Here is a 20,725-nt window from a genome sequence, read left to right on the forward strand (position 1 = left end):
TTTCAGATGATTTTTGAAGATACGCCAGTGGGTACCGTGTGCGCCGATTTTTTCAAGGACCTCCAAGAATCCTACGATATCCTTGTATCTTTTTGATATTTGTGCATAAAAAAAATTTGACATATATTTGAATGTATGTACTTATAGATGATGAAAACTCTGATCTAAAATAAATGATTACTTTTCTTTGAAACATTTTCAAAATAGAATCTTTTTTTACGGCTTCTAGGTGTATATCTCCCCTTAAACAACATTATGTAACCATAGTATTATAACTATATGCCTTACGCTCATACATAATCCAGAATATAAACCATACTATCTCAAACATAAACTTACTATTACAAACACTTATCCTCAAATATCCTACTAATGTTGCTAAACGCATCAATCAATATTCAATCTACATTCATACTGCGACTACATACTTGTAAACACACATCAATTATCATTTTCACATATACGGACAACATATTATATTCAAATTATAAATACCATACACTACCTATAATAGGAAAAATTGTAGAACTAATTTTAAGCACATACTTTGAAATCATGTTTCACTACTGTATATGACATTTCCACCTTCTTGCTTCCCATATTCGGAACCATATCTACCGCTATGCTCCCTCTGACGGGGGGTGGGGGGGGGTGTTGCGTCCAGCATACCACTTCTCTCTATTTTTCCTACTCGCTAACTCTCCCACAGTTCTTACATTAATCTCATTGTCTCTGTTCTGTCCTCTTATCTCTACGTAGTCTCACAATATTCACTATCGCGCTTACTCATCAAATTCCATTCCCTACTCTCAGCATTGTCACACCTTTTCTGCACCCGTGCGTTTCACGTCTCGAGGCACACTCCTATTCTAACTCTCAACAACGTCACATCTAGACTTCTTACACAGCTTTATACGGCACACTTCGTTTTTACCGCCATCTGAGCTTCCTCGAAATAAATACATAAGTAATATCCCAAACAAACCCTACGTTATTCAATCCTCATCCTGATTTCCGGTTGTCCTGGAACTTAAAAGCAAAGCCAACCAGTTGACTCTTACCGCTCAGGAGTAATTCTACTCACGGACGTAACACATAATTGAGTATCGAAAATTACACAAATTTGTTGGTGCGTGTGTTGCAACAACTAATTTTGACGCTGTAGATTGCGATGTGGATGAGAAGAGAGAATCACTTATAAAATTGTTAAGACTGCACGCGGAACATATGAGTGTTGATACTCCTAAGATTCGTGTAACATCTAGCAGCTTTGAGATCAGACTGAAAGATGAAAATAAAACTGTACAGCGAAGACCTTATAAGCTCGGAATTTTATAGCGTGAGAGTGTTAGACATATGGTAAATACAACGCTCGAGGCAGGAATCGCTCGAGAAAGCAGGAGTCCGCTTTCTAGTCCAATTATCTCAGTTAAGAAAAAGGATGGATCAGATAGATTGTGTGTGGATTTTCGGGAGTTAAACGCCAACACAGTAGCAGATCGTTATCCGCTACCGTTGATTCAAGATCAATTAGATCGATTGTGCGGTGCGTACTATTGCTCGTCATTAGATATGACGGCAGGCTTTCATCAGATACCTGGAAAAGAAAATTTAATAGAAAAGCTTGCTTTTATTACACCGGACGGACAGTTTGAATATTTAACAATGCCATTCGGGCTAATGAATGCACCTGCCGTATATCAGAGAGCAATCAATAACGCTTTGGGTAAATTGAGATATTCTTTTGCGATTGTTTATTTGGAGGATGTTCTTATACCCGGTAGAACTGCACAGGAAGCTTTGGATAGGTTGGCAGTCGTGATGGCAAAACTTGCGGAGAAAGGATTTTCATTCAATTTGAAAAAATGTCAATTTTTGAAAACAAAAATTGATTATCTGGGGTACACTGTGTCACATGGAGAGTTGAGGCCCAACCTTCGAAAAATCGAAGCTCTGGTGCAATCACCTATTCCTCGGACACGGACCCAGGTAAGGCAATTGTTAGGGTTATTCTCGTAGATTTATACCGAGATTTTCACAAGTGGCTGCTCCTTTATACAAACTTACTGCAGGTAGTACCAAAACGATTACATGGACAGACGAACACACTGACGCCAGGGCCAAGCTTGTCAGTTATTTAACATCAGAACCGTTACTGAGAATTTTCGATTCTAATCTTCCCATCGAACTACGTACCGATGCTAGTACTCTCGGGTATGGTGCCGTATTGTTACAATGTGTTGAAAAAAAAACATCCCGTCGCTTATTATAGCAAACGTACCATAGACGCTGAAACTCGTTACCATTCTTACGAACTTGAGACTCTTGCAGTTGTGAACGCAAGAAAACATTTCAGACGATATTTAGTAGGACGTAAATTTTTAGTCGTGACTGACTGTAATTCGCTTAAAGCCGCAAGCCTTAAAAAAGATCTTACTCCACGAGTTTATCGCTCGTGGGCATATTTGCAGTCATTTGAATTTGGAATAGAATATCGTGCGGGTGAACGAATGAAGCATGCGGACTTTTTGTCAAGAAATCGAGTTACAAAAAAAAGTGTACCCAAAATAGTTAAGAAAGATTTGAATAAAATAATTGAATTAGCTGATGACTGGTTGATAGTAGCTCAGCAGAAAGATGACGAAATAAAAACTTCACACCGTGAGGTAATAGAAGGATCAGAGAGAGCAAAATCATATTCAATTAAAGACAAAATTTTGATGCGGACGATAACTAGAAAATCGAAACAGATAACGTTACCTGTAGTGCCGAGACTGATGGTGTGGTCACTGATCGTCACGTACATAAGAATATCTGCCATTTGGGCTGGGAAAAGACTTTAGATAAGTTGTACGAGCTGTATTGGTTTCCTCCAATGTCAAAGCGAGTTAAGAGATTCGTTGAAAATTGTATTTTGTGTCAAACTTGTAAATCAGTGTCAAGACCGACACAAGCTCAGCTGCATCCTATAGTAAATAAGATATACTAACGGAATAAAATGTGGGAACCACGGGGTTTTTTCATGACATCTCTCTTGCATATGGGAAGACTTTGGCGGGGAAACTCCGACGTTGGGCCACCATATCCGAGTCTCTGTTGAAGCTAAAAAACCACCGCATCTTTCTTTTAAACTGCAAGAAATTTCCCTAAGCTTATCTCGAACGGTATTAGTTTCAAATTGTCTAAGTCGCGAACTGCTCACCAACATAATGTACACAAATTTCAAAGGTCGTTACTTAATCTCGAGATTAGTGACGCACATGTGGCCATCATTAAATATCAAAATATTTTGCTGGCGCTCGAGAACGATATTTTAATAGAATTACCTGTTGAAGTGTCAAAAAAATTTTTCGACACACAACACCTGAAATTGGAACCGGCCTTAAATGCTCACAAGGCGTCTAACATCAATAAGTTAGCTAATCTTATTAATAACAAAAAACGTCCCACTTGTAATCCAATTGACTCGACCTTTGAAAATTGGATTGTGAACCTTAGCAATACGGAAATTCCTGTCAATGTTGCTGACATTCTAAAAATGGGACCCAAATATGGCATTCCTTTTAAGCCCCACCGCATCCCAACCAACAAACTTATCTCTGATTTTGAATCAAAGATTTCTTTTATTCCTTCTGACCGCCGTAATATGGCTCGCCAAGATTTTACAAACGCCTTAAAAAAGTTCATCAACACCCCTTCTCTCATTCACGTTGAAAAGAATATCCTTCATAAAATTAAGGAAACTAAGATCTTTCGAAACAATAACCAAGATTCACTTTTCTTGAAGGCAGGCAAGGGAAACACGACTGTTGTCATGAACAAACAAATGTATAAGGAAAAAATGTTGCAACAACTCTCTAACAACGACTCCTACAAAGTGGTCAGATATGATCTTACCTGTACCCTGCAACAGGAATTTAAAAAACTAACAATGGATTGGTCCAAAAGTAAACTCATCTCGGATCAACTTAGACGTCGAATCGCAAAAACTGATTGTTTACCACCTAGAGCCTACGGGCTACCTAAAATTCATAAACCGGATACACCGGTAAGAATTATAGTTTCGTTCACTGATAGTCCGACTATCAATCCAGCTCGCTTTCTCAGTCGATGGATTGGTAACAACATCGTCCCTCCCTTGTCACGTGTAAGAGATAGTTTTTCTCTGGTTAATTCTGTCAGGAACTTTCGTCTCCCACCTGATCATGTATTAGTTTCGCTGGATGTTGTGTCATTGTTTACCAATGTTCCACATGATCTTGCAATCAACGCGGTGAAACAGCGTTGGCATCAGTTGGTTGACAAAATTCCAGTCCCACTTAATGAACTCATAAAAGCATTACACATCTGTTTTAAGGCTGCCATATTCAAATTCAATCATAACATATATACTCAAACTTATGGTTTACCGATGGGCTCGCCGCTCTCTCCAATTTTGTCGGATTTGGTTTCGGATGATCTTGAACAATATTGTCTCAACAAACTGGACTTCAAGCCTTCTTTCTATTTCAGATATGTGAATGACATAATCACAGCTGTCCCTTCGGATAAAGTTGCAGAAATGCTATCTGTCTTCAACCAATTCCATCCGAGATTACAATTCACCTCTGAAATAGAGTTTGATCATCGAATTAGCTTTTTAGATGTCTTGATCATTAATGATAACCAGCTCATCAAAACAGATTGGTTTCATAAGGCTACCTGGTCGAAAAGGTACTTAAATTACCATTCTCACCATCCCAGATCTTACAAAATTGGAACGATTCATTGCTTGGTTGATAGAGCGATTCGACTCTCGAGTATAGAATTTCATAACAAAAATATGTCCTTGATTCAGCAGGTATTAAGTAAAAATGACTATCCATCTCGTCTGCTCAACAAACATATACAGGTCAAACACGATTCCATCTTGTCATCGACTAGCTCCAACAATAATAACGATGCATCTACTGCACAAGCTAATCAAAAAAACTATATTTCTATCCCATATGTTGCGGGTTTGTTTGAGTCACTCAACAGAATATTCGTTAAGTATAAAATTCAATTTGTGGGTAAATGTGCACATGATCTATCCTCTATGTTTGATTCTGGTAAGGACCCCTTACCCCCGGGTATGCGTTCTTGTGTCGTTTACAAAATTCCCTGCAACCAATGCAACATGTCCTACATAGGTCAAACAAGTCGGCAACTACACACCAGGATAACCGAGCACGAACGCTATATCCATGAACATGAGGGTAATTATACTGCACTGACGAGGCATGCCATCGATTTCGACCACTCATTTAATTATTCTCAAGCCAGCATTATTGACGTTGAACCACTGTATTACAATGGGTTATTGTTAGAAATGTGCAATATTGTTGCACATCCCAATTCTGTCAACCGAAGACAAGATATTAAACATCTGAGCACTATTTATACCTCTGTGATACACCCATCGTAATTATCCATTACCGACTGAGCTTGCTCTCGATTTTACCTTCTCAATAAAATTTTGGTTTCTTTTTAACCCGTTGACTCTGCGTTTGCTGTGATAACGATCGATATCGATCTCCCCCCACTATACACTGGACGCTCTACATGTGCAAATGTGCTGTTGATTCAAACTTACAACGGCAGTCGTGTGTTTTATTTTATTAATTACCAATAAGGATGAAGGCTTGGGAGGTACGTATCGCGATCGCAGTGTGTTTTGGTTTTTGTTTTTTTGTCTTATTCTATTAACCAACACGCATTTACCACTTTAATAGTGGTCCCTTTCGTCTGGAATTGAAAGTGTCAAACAACACCAGGTAATTCCTCTCACTTATAGTGCATGAACATCCTGGCTTATTATCTAAACTATTCATGTTGTTTTGTTATAATTAAGTTTTACATTATTTTATTATTTCTGTTCGTGACAGATGGTTTGAATAAATTTGTTCTGAGGAGGGCCCCCATCAGGGCTGAAACGTAAACACAATAAAAAAGTGTTTGATGTCTGACCTTCATATCCAAGAACAATATTAGTCAACAAGTCACTGAGGTTAAGAAAAAAATCGTCTTCAGTGAATAAGATATTCCGTGGTATACGATCCACATAGATATATCCGGAAAATTATCAGGTCCTTCTGACAAGAAAGAGTATGTTTTCGTAATTATCAATGGATTCACGCAATTTGTAACGCTAAATTTGACAAGTTGTTTGGATACAGAAACAGCAATCAATCAGTTGGAGAAACACTTGTTCATTTTTGGAGTTCCGAGGCGAATCATTTGTGACCAAGGTTCAGGATTTACAAATGCACGGTTTAAGATATACTGCGATGAAAAGAATATTGTGGTTCACTTTATAGCTTCGGAACGCCTAGAGCTGACGGTCAAGTTGAAAGAGTTATGTCAATCATTAGAAATATGTTATCAGTATGCAAAGCTCAGGGGAAACAATGGCAGTCCGAGTTAGGCGAAGTACAACTTGCAATAAATTCAACTGTTCAGAAAACGTTAGAAAAAAGTCCCGCTAAAATTTTGTTTGGCACAAAAATAAATTCAATAGATATAGGACGTGTGGAGCATAGGTGCGTGAAGACTGACAATGTAGATTTAACTCAGCTCAGGTCAGAGGCTACAAGTAGCATTACAGCAAAAGCCATGAAAGACAAAGAACGGTTTGATAGAAAGAACAAATCAGTTAAACCATTTGACATTGGGGATTTCGTTATGGTTAGAAACAACGATAATATTAAGACAAAGTTAGATGCAAAATATCGCGGTTCTTTGGAAGTTGTCATGAAGCTTCCGAATGATAGGTATTTAGTTGAAAAAATAGGCTTTTCCGGATTTAGAGGTCGTAATAGCATTCAGGTGTCTCACGATAAACTGATCGCAGCTCCTGGTTATGGCGCGAGTCAGGACAGCTGTGTCGCAAAAAGGGAAGAAGGTAAGAACGAAGTTCTGAAGTGACTTGTTTGTTTTCAAGACGAAAAAATTGTTGTAGTGCACAAAGTCATGAGTGCAAACATGTTTTGCTGAGATGAACCATGAACCCTTGTGGGTTAATACAATCGGTTGTTGAAAACAAATGTAGCGATAATTTGCAGTAACATGGTTCTGGTCGAGCCGGATTCAGAAGTAGAAATCCGAAGAGAGCAGGGGACTCTGTTAATTGGTTTAGCCGGATTTGCTTGAAGAAATCCGAAGAGAGCACGAGACTCTGTTGGCTATCGCTGTTTCATTTCGAGAGTGCGACTTTGGCTTTCGAGGCTCGCTGGACTTGATCACCCAGAATCCTTGAACCCAAAGCCTTGATGTAACTTGAGAATGATTCGGCAAGTCACAATAGTTAGAACATGTACGAATGCGTAAGGCATGCCTGCAGAGCTATTTTAAATGAAAACAATAGTCAGAACATGTACGGATGCGTGGGGCATGCCTGCAGAGCTATCGTGGATGAAGAAAATAGTTAGAATTTGTACGGATGCGTAAGGCATGCCTGCAGAGCTATTGTGGATGAAGGCAATAGTTAGAACACGTACGGATGCGTAAGGCATGCCTGCAGAGCTATTGTGGATGAAGGCAATAGTCAGAACGTGTACGGATGCATAAGGCATGCCTGCAGAGCTATTGGTGCCTTGGATAAGGAATTTGAGAGAAGTCATGAAACAAATAATGCAAAGCACATGGTTTGCACACATGATGTAGAGATAACAAGGGATTTGACTGAGCAAAGATGCCAGGCTTGTATGATCAGGAAAGCCGAACGAGATTCAATGAAGGTTTCTCCGATGTTTTTTTTGCTTCAGAAATAAATTAGAAGAATGAAAAACTGGCACTCGAGACGCGTGCTAGTCAGTATGGCCGTGTCGCATCACCATATTATGTCGTAGTTAAATTTTGATCACCGGTTGTATCACGTTGATGGAACTTGTTTTTGTTGGATTTGTTTTGTTCTTGTTTGACTTAGTTACTCCTTTTAGAATGATTTTCAAAACGATTCGAATGAAGTTGTGTTTTTCCGTATCTCTGCGGTCTACAATCAAATGAACTGTGTGATACTTTTTTTTTACCTTTGTATATCTGACATATGTATACATATATAAAGAATTATATATATACATAGAAATATTCCTATATATATATACAGGGTGTCCCTAAATTGAGGGACACGGACCAGCGGGCGTGATACCTGACTGAAATGCAACCGAGAATTTCTTTACCGGAAGCTCGTCCGACGCATAGTTTTTGAATTATAAGCGATAGCGTTAGGCCAATCAGAGTGCACCATTTCATCTGGGTTTGCAGCCACGGAAATTGCTGTTTTGTTCGTCTGGGTGAATTATTATTATTCGGTTACAATGTAAATATCGGCACCTTCCCTCACTCGCTGTTGTACCCCTTCTCGAGCGTTGACCTCGGTATTGTTGCCGCGGCACACGCTGCCGGCCTCACACCCACGGACGCACACTCCTGTGTGTGAAAATAAGCGAATGCCCACCTCCACAATACTACGAAACACACATACACGAGTGAAAATAAAAATAAATCTCGGAATAAATCAGTGGATTTAAGATTTAATGTTATAAAACACTTCCAATCATCGATGTATGCATAAAACTAGAGATTTCAGATGATTGATATGCCGTTAGGGTTCATAATTAGTCTTTCAATCAATCTAAATTATGCTTTCCGAACATTTTTTGTGTCTTTGCAACATAACTTTTCCACTAGTTTTAAATTCATCATTGACATCCGATTTTTCAATAATGCGAGGGAACAACAACTCGCTGAATTGACGTGTCAATAGGTGTGTAAATCAATTACAATTCACCTGAGTTAACACAATATAACTGAATAAATGAGAATTCACTGAATCACTAAAAATGATAACTGAAATCATGAGAATTATTTGTGATATAACTGAATTAGGAAGAGTTGTAATGAGTCAAGTTACTTTGAATAACCTTAGATTCGTGCCAAAATTTTATGTTTAGAGAGAAAAATAATTAAATTCAAATAAAAAAGTAATTTTAAATCAAGAAGAAGAAAATTTCCAAATACCTGAATTCAAATGAAGCAATTTGAATTTAATAAATCTATCCGAATTTGAGGAGAAATAATAATTATTATTTGGACCAGAAAAATTAAGTCGAATCACATGAATAAATTCAATTGATTCAACTCAAAAAAATTTGGTGTCATTCAAATTCCCAGTTATTTCCTCGTCGATTCAATGTGAGTCTGGAGCCGCTTGTTTACTCACACGAACGATGCAATACAGTATTGATGTATGTGGTTAAAGTATTAATTACTCAAATCTTATCAAACTTAAAAATATTTTGAATAAGACTATGAATTATCAAAATATCTCTTCTGATATTAGGCTACACGCAGAAATTTACCCAATCGATTAATCTTTACCAATTCAATGGAACCGTGTCCGATTATTTTGTTTAAATCGATTAATCGATACATCGATTATTCTCAGATAAGTGGCCATCACTAGCATTGATCTCAACAATTTCAACGTTACTTACCACTCCAGACCCACAATGAATCGACGAGGAAATAACTGGGAATTTGAATGACACCATATTTTTTTTAGTTGAATTAATTGAATTTATTCATGTAATTCGACTTCATTTTTCTATTCCAAATAATAATTATTATTTTTCCTCAAATTCGGATAGATTTATTAAATTCAAATTGCTTCATTTGAATTCAGGTATTTGGAAATTTTCTTCTTCCTGATTTAAAATTACTTTTTTATTTGAATTTAATTATTTTTCTCTCTAAACATAAAATTTTGGCACGAATCTAAAGTTATTCAAAGTAATTTGACTTATTATAACTCTTCCTAATTCAGTTATATCTCAAATAATTCTCATAATTTCAGTTATCATTTTCAGTGATTCAGTGAATTCTCATTTATTCAGTTATTTTGTGTCAACTCAGGTGAATCGTAATTGATTTACAAACCTTTTGACACGTCAATTCAGCAACTTGTTTTTCCTTCGCATTATTGAAAGATCGGATGTCAATGATGAGTTTAAAACTAGTGGAAAAATTATGTTGCAAAGACACAAACAATGTTCGGAAAGCATAATTCTTAAGATCTCAAGCCAGATTGATTGAATGAGTAATCATGAACCGTAAAGGCATATTTATCTTCTAAAATCTCTAGTTTTATGCATACATCGATGATTGGAAGTGTTTTATAACATTAAATCCTAAATCCGCTGATTTATTTGGGGATTTATTTTTATTTTCACACGTAGATGTGTGTTCCGTAGAATTGTGTAGCCGGGCATTTGCTTATGTTTCACACACACGAGTGTGCGTCCGTGGGTGTGCGGCCGGCACCGTGTGCCGCGGCAACAATACCGTGGTCAGCGCTCGAGAAGGGGTACAACAGGGAGAGAGGGGAGGTGCCGATTTTTAATTCGTGAACGAATAATAATAATTTACCCAGACGAACAAAACGGCAATTTCCGTGGCGGCAAATCCAGATGAAATGGTGCACTCTGATTGGCCTGACGCTATCGTTTATAATTCAAAAACTATGCGTCGGACGAGCTTGCGGCAAAGAAATTCTCGGTTGGATTTGTATCAGGTATCACGCTGGCTGGTTCGTGTGCCCCAATTTAGGGACATCCTGTATATATATCTGTTGGATTGAACGTGCAATAGAATGAGATGGAATACATTACACAGCGTATCCTATACTCGGGGTCTCCTCTTTGTGCCGTGCTTTGTAGTCGCACTGTGTAGTTCACCACCTTTGGTCTGAGAGTTGAATGTGTGCGCATATCTGTACGTGTAAATTGTGTGCCTGCGTATTACGAAGTTCTGCCGCAACTTGTATACTGCTGCCGAGTACAGGGTACGCATGCTGTATAATGGAACAAAAAAATTATGTAAAAAAATTTGAATCAAGTCCACTCTCATATAATGAAGTATAAGGACCACGATGAGGTAGCCACCCCCCTCCAAAATCTAGCCGTGCGATAATTTGAGAAATTTTCTGCATGATTTTTGATGGAATTGCGACGGTCTCTCCGATAGCGAAGTCGAAATTTTTTTAGAAACATCCGTTTTTGCGCGCGAAAAAAAAAATTACGATTTCGGAACTGAAAATAGGGTTGAAATTTTTTTTCTGAAAATACGCAAAATACTGAATGCGGATATCAAAAATTTTCCGGGATTCGTCAAACCAATTACCCAGAAATAAATCTCAAAATTCGAACTTTTTGTCGAAAATTCGGTACCAACTGGCGGAACAGGTGGAATTGAAATATCTGGCAAAATCGACCAGCGCCAACTTCACCCGAGTCCAGGTAGCGGTATACGATATGTCATTGACGATTCTGCGCGATGGGTTTCGTTGGACTGACTTTCTCTGTTTGCAGCTAGGCGAGCAGCAAGATTAGTAGTTTGAAAATATCTGCATTGAGAGAAGCGTGAAAAAAACGTCCGCATTTAAAATTATCAATGATAATTAACACGAAAGCAGCATAACGGGAGGTTAACAAGCATTTTGTTATCATCGGTTGCCAGTGACAACCGTTGTAGCGCGGAGGTTAGCGAACGCTCGCGCGTGGCCGATCCGGCCGATCAAGATCCCGCTATTACCGTTTGCCGACGCGTCGACGACGATATGATGTAGCGCAAAAATTGCAATTCTTTCGAAAATGATCATCGAATCAACCCGATTCTGTCAAAGTGCAGCCTTATTGACAAAGGCTTATCACTCTTATTTTACACAAAAATGATTTGAAGAAACGAACAGAATCCACCCGAATTTTGACAGTATATTGCTTGTTCATCGCAAAATTCTAGGTCAGTTTATTTATATTCTGGAGAACGATGCGCGAAAATTGGTTAATTCTGACACCGTGTATTTACTTTCGTACGTCGAAGATTTCCGCGGCAACAAAGCACATGGGTGGCCGGTTTTTCTGTGATTCTAGTAGTAACGATGAGCGCAATATTGCCACGACCCAGCGTTATTTTCACGCAATGATCAAACCGGGGACAGTAAACTATGGTTCGAAATTATTTTTGAGGAAAATATGCCGTTGCATTTTGGAATTTCGTTAATTGTCCGACAAATTGATACGTAATGCGTAAGAACGAAATGACTCGCATTTGTTTAGAACGAAACCCTTGATTTGTTCTTTACTTCGATACGAGAATCATACTATTCTTATCCAGATGACAGAAGTATGTGCGAAGCACGACAGGCTGAGGTATCGTTAAAGTACGGCGGAAGTATGGCCGATGTTATGACAGAACTAGAAGCATGAAGGAATAATCGTCAGGTTATGATTCATCTACCTTTTACCTGTGATTTTTCCATTTCGTGGGCGACAAAGACAGTATTTTTTCGTAACTGCGATCGCCACGCTTCACTTTCCATTTCAATTCAATGACAGTTCGTCAATGACAATAATTAGCAAGATAATATCGAGTTTGTAAACCGATGCAGAGATTTGATACTTAATTCTATACAATTCCTTACAGATATGGTAATACAAATGTTTGATTGGTCTTTACATGTGCAATGCAATATTTTGTTTCATTCAAAATATGTACAATGCGTGAATTCGGGAATCCGTTATCTTTTGGGATCGCGCATAGTATTGCATAACAGAATTATGCCCCTTCGATACTCCTCGTATGTTAATCCGTCCTCCTCGCTGAAAATTTTTTGAACGAATGCTAAAATTTACAGGGACGCGGGCATAATATTTGCAATGTTGCCCGCTACATTTCATACATTGAATAATGCGTAATTACTTTTCACTGCGTAATAAATATTCTCCGGCATTGCTTCGTGTTTGCCTTTCCCGGTTGGACTCATCTCTGTCAAACTATCGTTGTCTAAGATAATTTTGAAGAGTGCTCGGTTCGTTTCTTTTCGACTCTTTTACATAATCTCTGTGACGGTGGCCATTTGCACATTGTCAACCCACACGTCGTACCCTATGCTTAACCGTACTTGATGACAATTTACAAATGATAATTATCTTATCAAAATTAGTGACAATTTAGTGTGAAAGTATTACCAACAGATCGTTTTCCGCTACTCGGTGCTGTTACTTTCAGGACAATTTGAAAAGTGTTGCATGAACTCGTTTCATTAACGCATTTATTCGTTTCTTTGTTTTAATCGCGACTGTAGTCGCAGTTTCATAATGTAGCTACACAACATTTTGTTGGAGACGTTGAATTGACGCATGATTTACTAAAAATCTAATGCATTATGAAACGGTCGCAGCATTATTGTAAATGGTGTATTTTTTCACAGATCACGAGTGCACCACCTCGACATACAAGTTTAAATTTCTGAATCGACGTGATCTGAGATACTGTATTCGTGCGTGTACATATAATTATTTTTAATCATTTTATTTATTTATTCATTCATTCATTCATTTAATTATTCATTGATTCATTCATTTATTTATTCAGTGATTCATTCACTGATTCATTTATTGATTCATTCATTTATTTATTCATTTAATCATTCATTTATTTATTTATTTATTTATTCATTTATTTATTCATTTATTTATTTTTTTTTTTTTTTGGTCTGGCCAAATCGGTGGGGAAATCCTTTATGGACCACACTAGGAAGGGTACCGTCACTCCCAGTAGTGTGGGACTCGCCTCACGGAATACCCACTGAAACCACCACCAAAAACCGTTCCTTGCTGTCGTCCACACCCCACGGAACTGTCGTCGTACCTGTTTCTGAGAATCAAATATCACGATTAGAACAATACGAGGCAAATATTTTGATAAAGTTAAATCTAGCAAACGGATGTGAACTAGACTTTTCACCATTTTCGTGACAGCATTCTTGCATTACAGAAACGCTAAAACTCAGGTTTGTTTGCAATAAGATTCATTAGAGTTTAGTAGCATTCAATACGAGCCTTTAGTAAAAAGGAACTCATCTTGCGTTTCATTTCTGGTCTGGTTCTGTGTTATCGTCCGCGAAAAGCCATTCCTTGCTGTCGTCCACACCACACGGAACTGTCGTCGCATCTGTTTTTGAGAATCAAATATGAGGATTAGAAAAATACGAGGCACGTATTTTGATAAAATTAGATTTAACATTTTTGAAACTACAAATGCAGTTTAACGTGCATCAAAATCGAAGGAATGTGCACCCGACTTTTTACGATTTTCGTGACATCATTCTCGCAATACAGAAACGCTGAAGCTCAAATTTACTCGCAATAAGCATCAATTATTAGAGTTTCGTAGTGTTTAATACGAGCGTTTAATAAAAAGAATCTTGTCTTGCGTTTCATTTCTGGTCTCGTTCTGTGTTATCGTCCGCGAAAAGCCATTCCTTGCTGTCGTCCACACACACGGAACTGTCGTCGCATCTGGTTTTGAGAATCAAATATGAGGATTAGAAAAATACGAGGCGCATATTTTGATAAAATTAAATTTAATATTTTTGAAACTACAGATGCAGTGTAACGTGTGTCAAAAACAAACGGATGTGCACTCGACTTTTTGCGATTCTCGTGACACCATTCTCGCATCACAGAAACGCTGAAGCTCAAATTTATTTGCAATAAAAATTAATCATTAGAGTTTTGAAGTGTTCAGTATGAGCGTTCAATAAAAAGAAACTTGTCTTGCGTTTCACGTCTGATTTTGCCAGCTCTTCGTGTCCGCCGATAGCCATACCTTGTTCATCCTCGAGACCCCACGGGACCATCGTCTCACCTATTTCCAATATTAAACAGCACAATAAGAAGAATACGAGGTGCCTTTTTGATGATAACGATTCCTATGTTATTCAAACATCAGATGCAGTTCTGTGTGCGGTAGCAAACAAAGAGAGTTTTGACGTCCCACCACTTCTGTTATATTATTTTCACACATCAGAAGATTTTTTTTTTTTAACCCTCTAAATCACAATAATAATAATTCACGACAGTTTCGCGTTGTCAATCATTGAAGATTTGTAAAAAGAATCATATCTCACATTTCATTCCTGGTTTCGTTGCCTGAGGAGATGCTCGATGTGCCCTCCGTTCTGCTGGACAGTGAGTGCGAGCCGTTTCCGGATCGACCCGCGCACCCGTTGCATCTCCCTAATAGGAATAGCGGCACACGCTTCGGCGATGCGGTGGCGCATGTCGTGTTTCGTTGTGGGGGCCCGTTCATATACGATTTCCTTGATTCTACTCCAGAACCAGAAATCACAGACGGTAAGATCTGGTGAGCGCGCTTGCCACCTAACCGGACCTCTCGTACCGATCCAGCGCTCCGGAAACATGGCGTCCAGGATTGCCTTGTTCGCGTTACTGTTGTGGGCAGGGGCCCCGTCCTGCTGCCATCAAACCTGGTCCATACGGATACGGTTTCCGTCCATCAGGCGGGGAAGTTTCTCTTTGAGTACGGTCCTGTACTTGTCAGACGTCAGATTTCCGTCGAGGAAAATGGGCCCGAGGATCCTGTCCTGTTAGACTCCAACCCAGACGTGGAGCTTCCAATGGTGCTGGTTGTCCTGTTCAACGATCCTGTGTGGGTTTTCCGGAGCCCACCAACGACAGTTCTGCTTGTTGACGAGTTCGAGGTTCGTGAACAGCGCTTCGTTCGTGAAGCACACGTTCCTGAAGAAATCGAGATCCTCCTGCAGACGCTCCAGTCCCCAGCGACAGTACGTCAGTCTTCGTTCGGCATCACCTGGGCACAGCTTTTGCACCGGCTGGTACTTGAACGGACGGTTCAGCTCACGTGCGCTTTTTCTCACAGATTCTCGAGGATCCTTTGTAGGGGATTAATTATTTCTTTTAGAATGCACGAAAAGACAATTATCGCATTGACCCCTAAATATACGTTGAATTTGTGTCCAGAATTGTCTCGTCTCCAATAAATCTCACCCAACAGAACGAGGTATGACTTGATAATAAAATTTCGCATCAAACCGACGGGGAAATATCTCGCTGAACTTAGGTGTTAATGGATTTGCGGCTTAATTACAATTCACCTGAATGAATGTAAAATAACCCGATTATTTAGAATTAACTGAATCAAGTTTTTTCCAGTAAGAAACCGATGCTTGTGAAATTTTGCAACAATGTATGATTCGAGTATGCGAAACTTCATCTATAGGCTGACGGCAACGGAGCAGGAGCACGGCGTGCTGAAGCGGGCCCGAGAGCAGCGCATCAAACCGGTGCGGGATGGCCCTGTCCGAGCAGCGGTGGAACACGCCGTCCAGGAAAACGGAAGACAGAGCCTCAGACGCCTCGCGAGGACAATGCGTATGTGTCTTTTTTTTTTCTTCGTTATGTTTTTACTCAATTCAATTTATTCTGAGATGTACGTTTGGGGCATTCTGTGCCAAATTCGCTAATTTCAACACTCTCTACTATTGGTTTTCTTGAATTTTTTTGACGCAATAGTGTCTATAAAATTGCCAACTGCTGTGCAACATTTTTCCGTGTATCCGCTTCGGGGTGAAGAATATTCAAACCTTTTCCAGGATCTGTGAGAACGCTAAAAAATTCAATTTCGTGTTTTCATCAATTTCGGATTGACCCCGTGATTGGATAATTTTTTAACTATTACATCCCTCGTTTCCATAAATTCCCAACTGTCCAGAATCAACCGTATTTTAGTCATTCACATTCAAATCAATGGTGCGCGGGCAACCTGAACTGTTCATTTCGTGCGAGGGGGAAATGATTCGAGATCTGAGTGACACGGTAATTGCTTAAGGTGAATCAATCTGAATAAATTGATGTAGTTTAACTTAATTTTCTTATTTGAAATCAATTCTTTTAAGTGAGGTAGATTCATATAATTCAACTTGATTCGTTTCAATTCATAAATTTCAATTCTTGATAATTCACACTAATTCAAGTGAGGTTGAAAAGTTTTGAATTCATTTTATCGCATTTCCAATTGATTCAGATTATTTTTCTTAACTCTACTTGATTTCACATTTTTATTTGATTTTTACTGTCTGTAAACATATGATTCTGGCACGAACCCAAAATAATTCAAATATACTTGATTTAATTTTCCGTAATTCAGTTGTGTCTCAGTTAATTCTCAACATTTCAGTTGAATTTAGTGATTCGGTCAATTTTCAATAATCAGGTTATTTTACATTCATTCAGGTGAATTGTAATTAAGCCGCAAATCCATTAACACCTAAGTTCAGCGAGATATTTCCCCGTCGGTTTGATGCGAAATTTTATTATCAAGTCATACCTCGTTCTGTTGGGTGAGATTTATTGGAGACGAGACAATTCTGGACACAAATTCAACGTATATTTAGGGGTCAATGCGATAATTGTCTTTTCGTGCATTCTAAAAGAAATAATTAATCCCCTACAAAGGATCCTCGAGAATCTGTGAGAAAAAGCGCACGTGAGCTGAACCGTCCGTTCAAGTACCAGCCGGTGCAAAAGCTGTGCCCAGGTGATGCCGAACGAAGACTGACGTACTGTCGCTGGGGACTGGAGCGTCTGCAGGAGGATCTCGATTTCTTCAGGAACGTGTGCTTCACGAACGAAGCGCTGTTCACGAACCTCGAACTCGTCAACAAGCAGAACTGTCGTTGGTGGGCTCCGGAAAACCCACACAGGATCGTTGAACAGGACAACCAGCACCATTGGAAGCTCCACGTCTGGGTTGGAGTCTAACAGGACAGGATCCTCGGGCCCATTTTCCTCGACGGAAATCTGACGTCTGACAAGTACAGGACCGTACTCAAAGAGAAACTTCCCCGCCTGATGGACGGAAACCGTATCCGTATGGACCAGGTTTGATGGCAGCAGGACGGGGCCCCTGCCCACAACAGTAACGCGAACAAGGCAATCCTGGACGCCATGTTTCCGGAGCGCTGGATCGGTACGAGAGGTCCGGTTAGGTGGCAAGCGCGCTCACCAGATCTTACCGTCTGTGATTTCTGGTTCTGGAGTAGAATCAAGGAAATCGTATATGAACGGGCCCCCACAACGAAACACGACATGCGCCACCGCATCGCCGAAGCGTGTGCCGCTATTCCTATTAGGGAGATGCAACGGGTGCGCGGGTCGATCCGGAAACGGCTCGCACTCACTGTCCAGCAGAACGGAGGGCACATCGAGCATCTCCTCAGGCAACGAAACCAGGAATGAAATGTGAGATATGATTCTTTTTACAAATCTTCAATGATTGACAACGCGAAACTGTCGTGAATTATTATTATTGTGATTTAGAGGGTTAAAAAAAAAAAATCTTCTGATGTGTGAAAATAATATAACAGAAGTGGTGGGACGTCAAAACTCTCTTTGTTTGCTACCGCACACAGAACTGCATCTGATGTTTGAATAACATAGGAATCGTTATCATCAAAAAGGCACCTCGTATTCTTCTTATTGTGCTGTTTAATATTGGAAATAGGTGAGACGATGGTCCCGTGGGGTCTCGAGGATGAACAAGGTATGGCTATCGGCGGACACGAAGAGCTGGCAAAATCAGACGTGAAACGCAAGACAAGTTTCTTTTTATTGAACGCTCATACTGAACACTTCAAAACTCTAATGATTAATTTTTATTGCAAATAAATTTGAGCTTCAGCGTTTCTGTGATGCGAGAATGGTGTCACGAGAATCGCAAAAAGTCGAGTGCACATCCGTTTGTTTTTGACACACGTTACACTGCATCTGTAGTTTCAAAAATATTAAATTTAATTTTATCAAAATATGCGCCTCGTATTTTTCTAATCCTCATATTTGATTCTCAAAACCAGATGCGACGACAGTTCCGTGTGTGTGGACGACAGCAAGGAATGGCTTTTCGCGGACGATAACACAGAACGAGACCAGAAATGAAACGCAAGACAAGATTCTTTTTATTAAACGCTCGTATTAAACACTACGAAACTCTAATAATTGATGCTTATTGCGAGTAAATTTGAGCTTCAGCGTTTCTGTATTGCGAGAATGATGTCACGAAAATCGTAAAAAGTCGGGTGCACATTCCTTCGATTTTGATGCACGTTAAACTGCATTTGTAGTTTCAAAAATGTTAAATCTAATTTTATCAAAATACGTGCCTCGTATTTTTCTAATCCTCATATTTGATTCTCAAAAACAGATGCGACGACAGTTCCGTGTGGTGTGGACGACAGCAAGGAATGGCTTTTCGCGGACGATAACACAGAACCAGACCAGAAATGAAACGCAAGATGAGTTCCTTTTTACTAAAGGCTCGTATTGAATGCTACTAAACTCTAATGAATCTTATTGCAAACAAACCTGAGTTTTAGCGTTTCTGTAATGCAAGAATGCTGTCACGAAAATGGTGAAAAGTCTAGTTCACATCCGTTTGCTAGATTTAACTTTATCAAAATATTTGCCTCGTATTGTTCTAATCGTGATATTTGATTCTCAGAAACAGGTACGACGACAGTTCCGTGGGGTGTGGACGACAGCAAGGAACGGTTTTTGGTGGTGGTTTCAGTGGGTATTCCGTGAGGCGAGTCCCACACTACTGGGAGTGACGGTACCCTTCCTAGTGTGGTCCATAAAGGATTTCCCCACCGATTTGGCCAGACCAAAAAAAAAAAAAAATAAATAAATGAATAAATAAATGAATAAATAAATAAATAAATAAATGAATGATTAAATGAATAAATAAATGAATGAATCAATAAATGAATCAGTGAATGAATCACTGAATAAATAAATGAATGAATCAATGAATAATTAAATGAATGAATGAATGAATAAATAAATAAAATGATTAAAAATAATTATATGTACACGCACGAATACAGTATCTCAGATCACGTCGATTCAGAAATTTAAACTTGTATGTCGAGGTGGTGCACTCGTGATCTGTGAAAAAATACACCATTTACAATAATGCTGCGACCGTTTCATAATGCATTAGATTTTTAGTAAATCATGCGTCAATTCAACGTCTCCAACAAAATGTTGTGTAGCTACATTATGAAACTGCGACTACAGTCGCGATTAAAACAAAGAAACGAATAAATGCGTTAATGAAACGAGTTCATGCAACACTTTTCAAATTGTCCTGAAAGTAACAGCACCGAGTAGCGGAAAACGATCTGTTGGTAATACTTTCACACTAAATTGTCACTAATTTTGATAAGATAATTATCATTTGTAAATTGTCATCAAGTACGGTTAAGCATAGGGTACGACGTGTGGGTTGACAATGTGCAAATGGCCACCGTCACAGAGATTATGTAAAAGAGTCGAAAAGAAACGAACCGAGCACTCTTCAAAATTATCTTAGACAACGATAGTTTGACAGAGATGAGTCCAACCGGGAAAGGCAAACACGAAGCAATGCCGGAGAATATTTATTACGCAGTGAAAAGTAATTACGCATTATTCAATGTATGAAATGTAGCGGGCAACATTGCAAATATTATGCCCGCGTCCCTGTAAATTTTAGCATTCGTTCAAAAAATTTTCAGCGAGGAGGACGGATTAACATACGAGGAGTATCGAAGGGGCATAATTCTGTTATGCAATACTATGCGCGATCCCAAAAGATAACGGATTCCCGAATTCACGCATTGTACATATTTTGAATGAAACAAAATATTGCATTGCACATGTAAAGACCAATCAAACATTTGTATTACCATATCTGTAAGGAATTGTATAGAATTAAGTATCAAATCTCTGCATCGGTTTACAAACTCGATATTATCTTGCTAATTATTGTCATTGACGAACTGTCA

This window comes from Neodiprion lecontei, chromosome 7 (genome assembly GCF_021901455.1).
Source record: "Neodiprion lecontei isolate iyNeoLeco1 chromosome 7, iyNeoLeco1.1, whole genome shotgun sequence".
In the NCBI taxonomy this organism is placed as follows: Eukaryota; Metazoa; Arthropoda; class Insecta; order Hymenoptera; family Diprionidae; genus Neodiprion; species Neodiprion lecontei.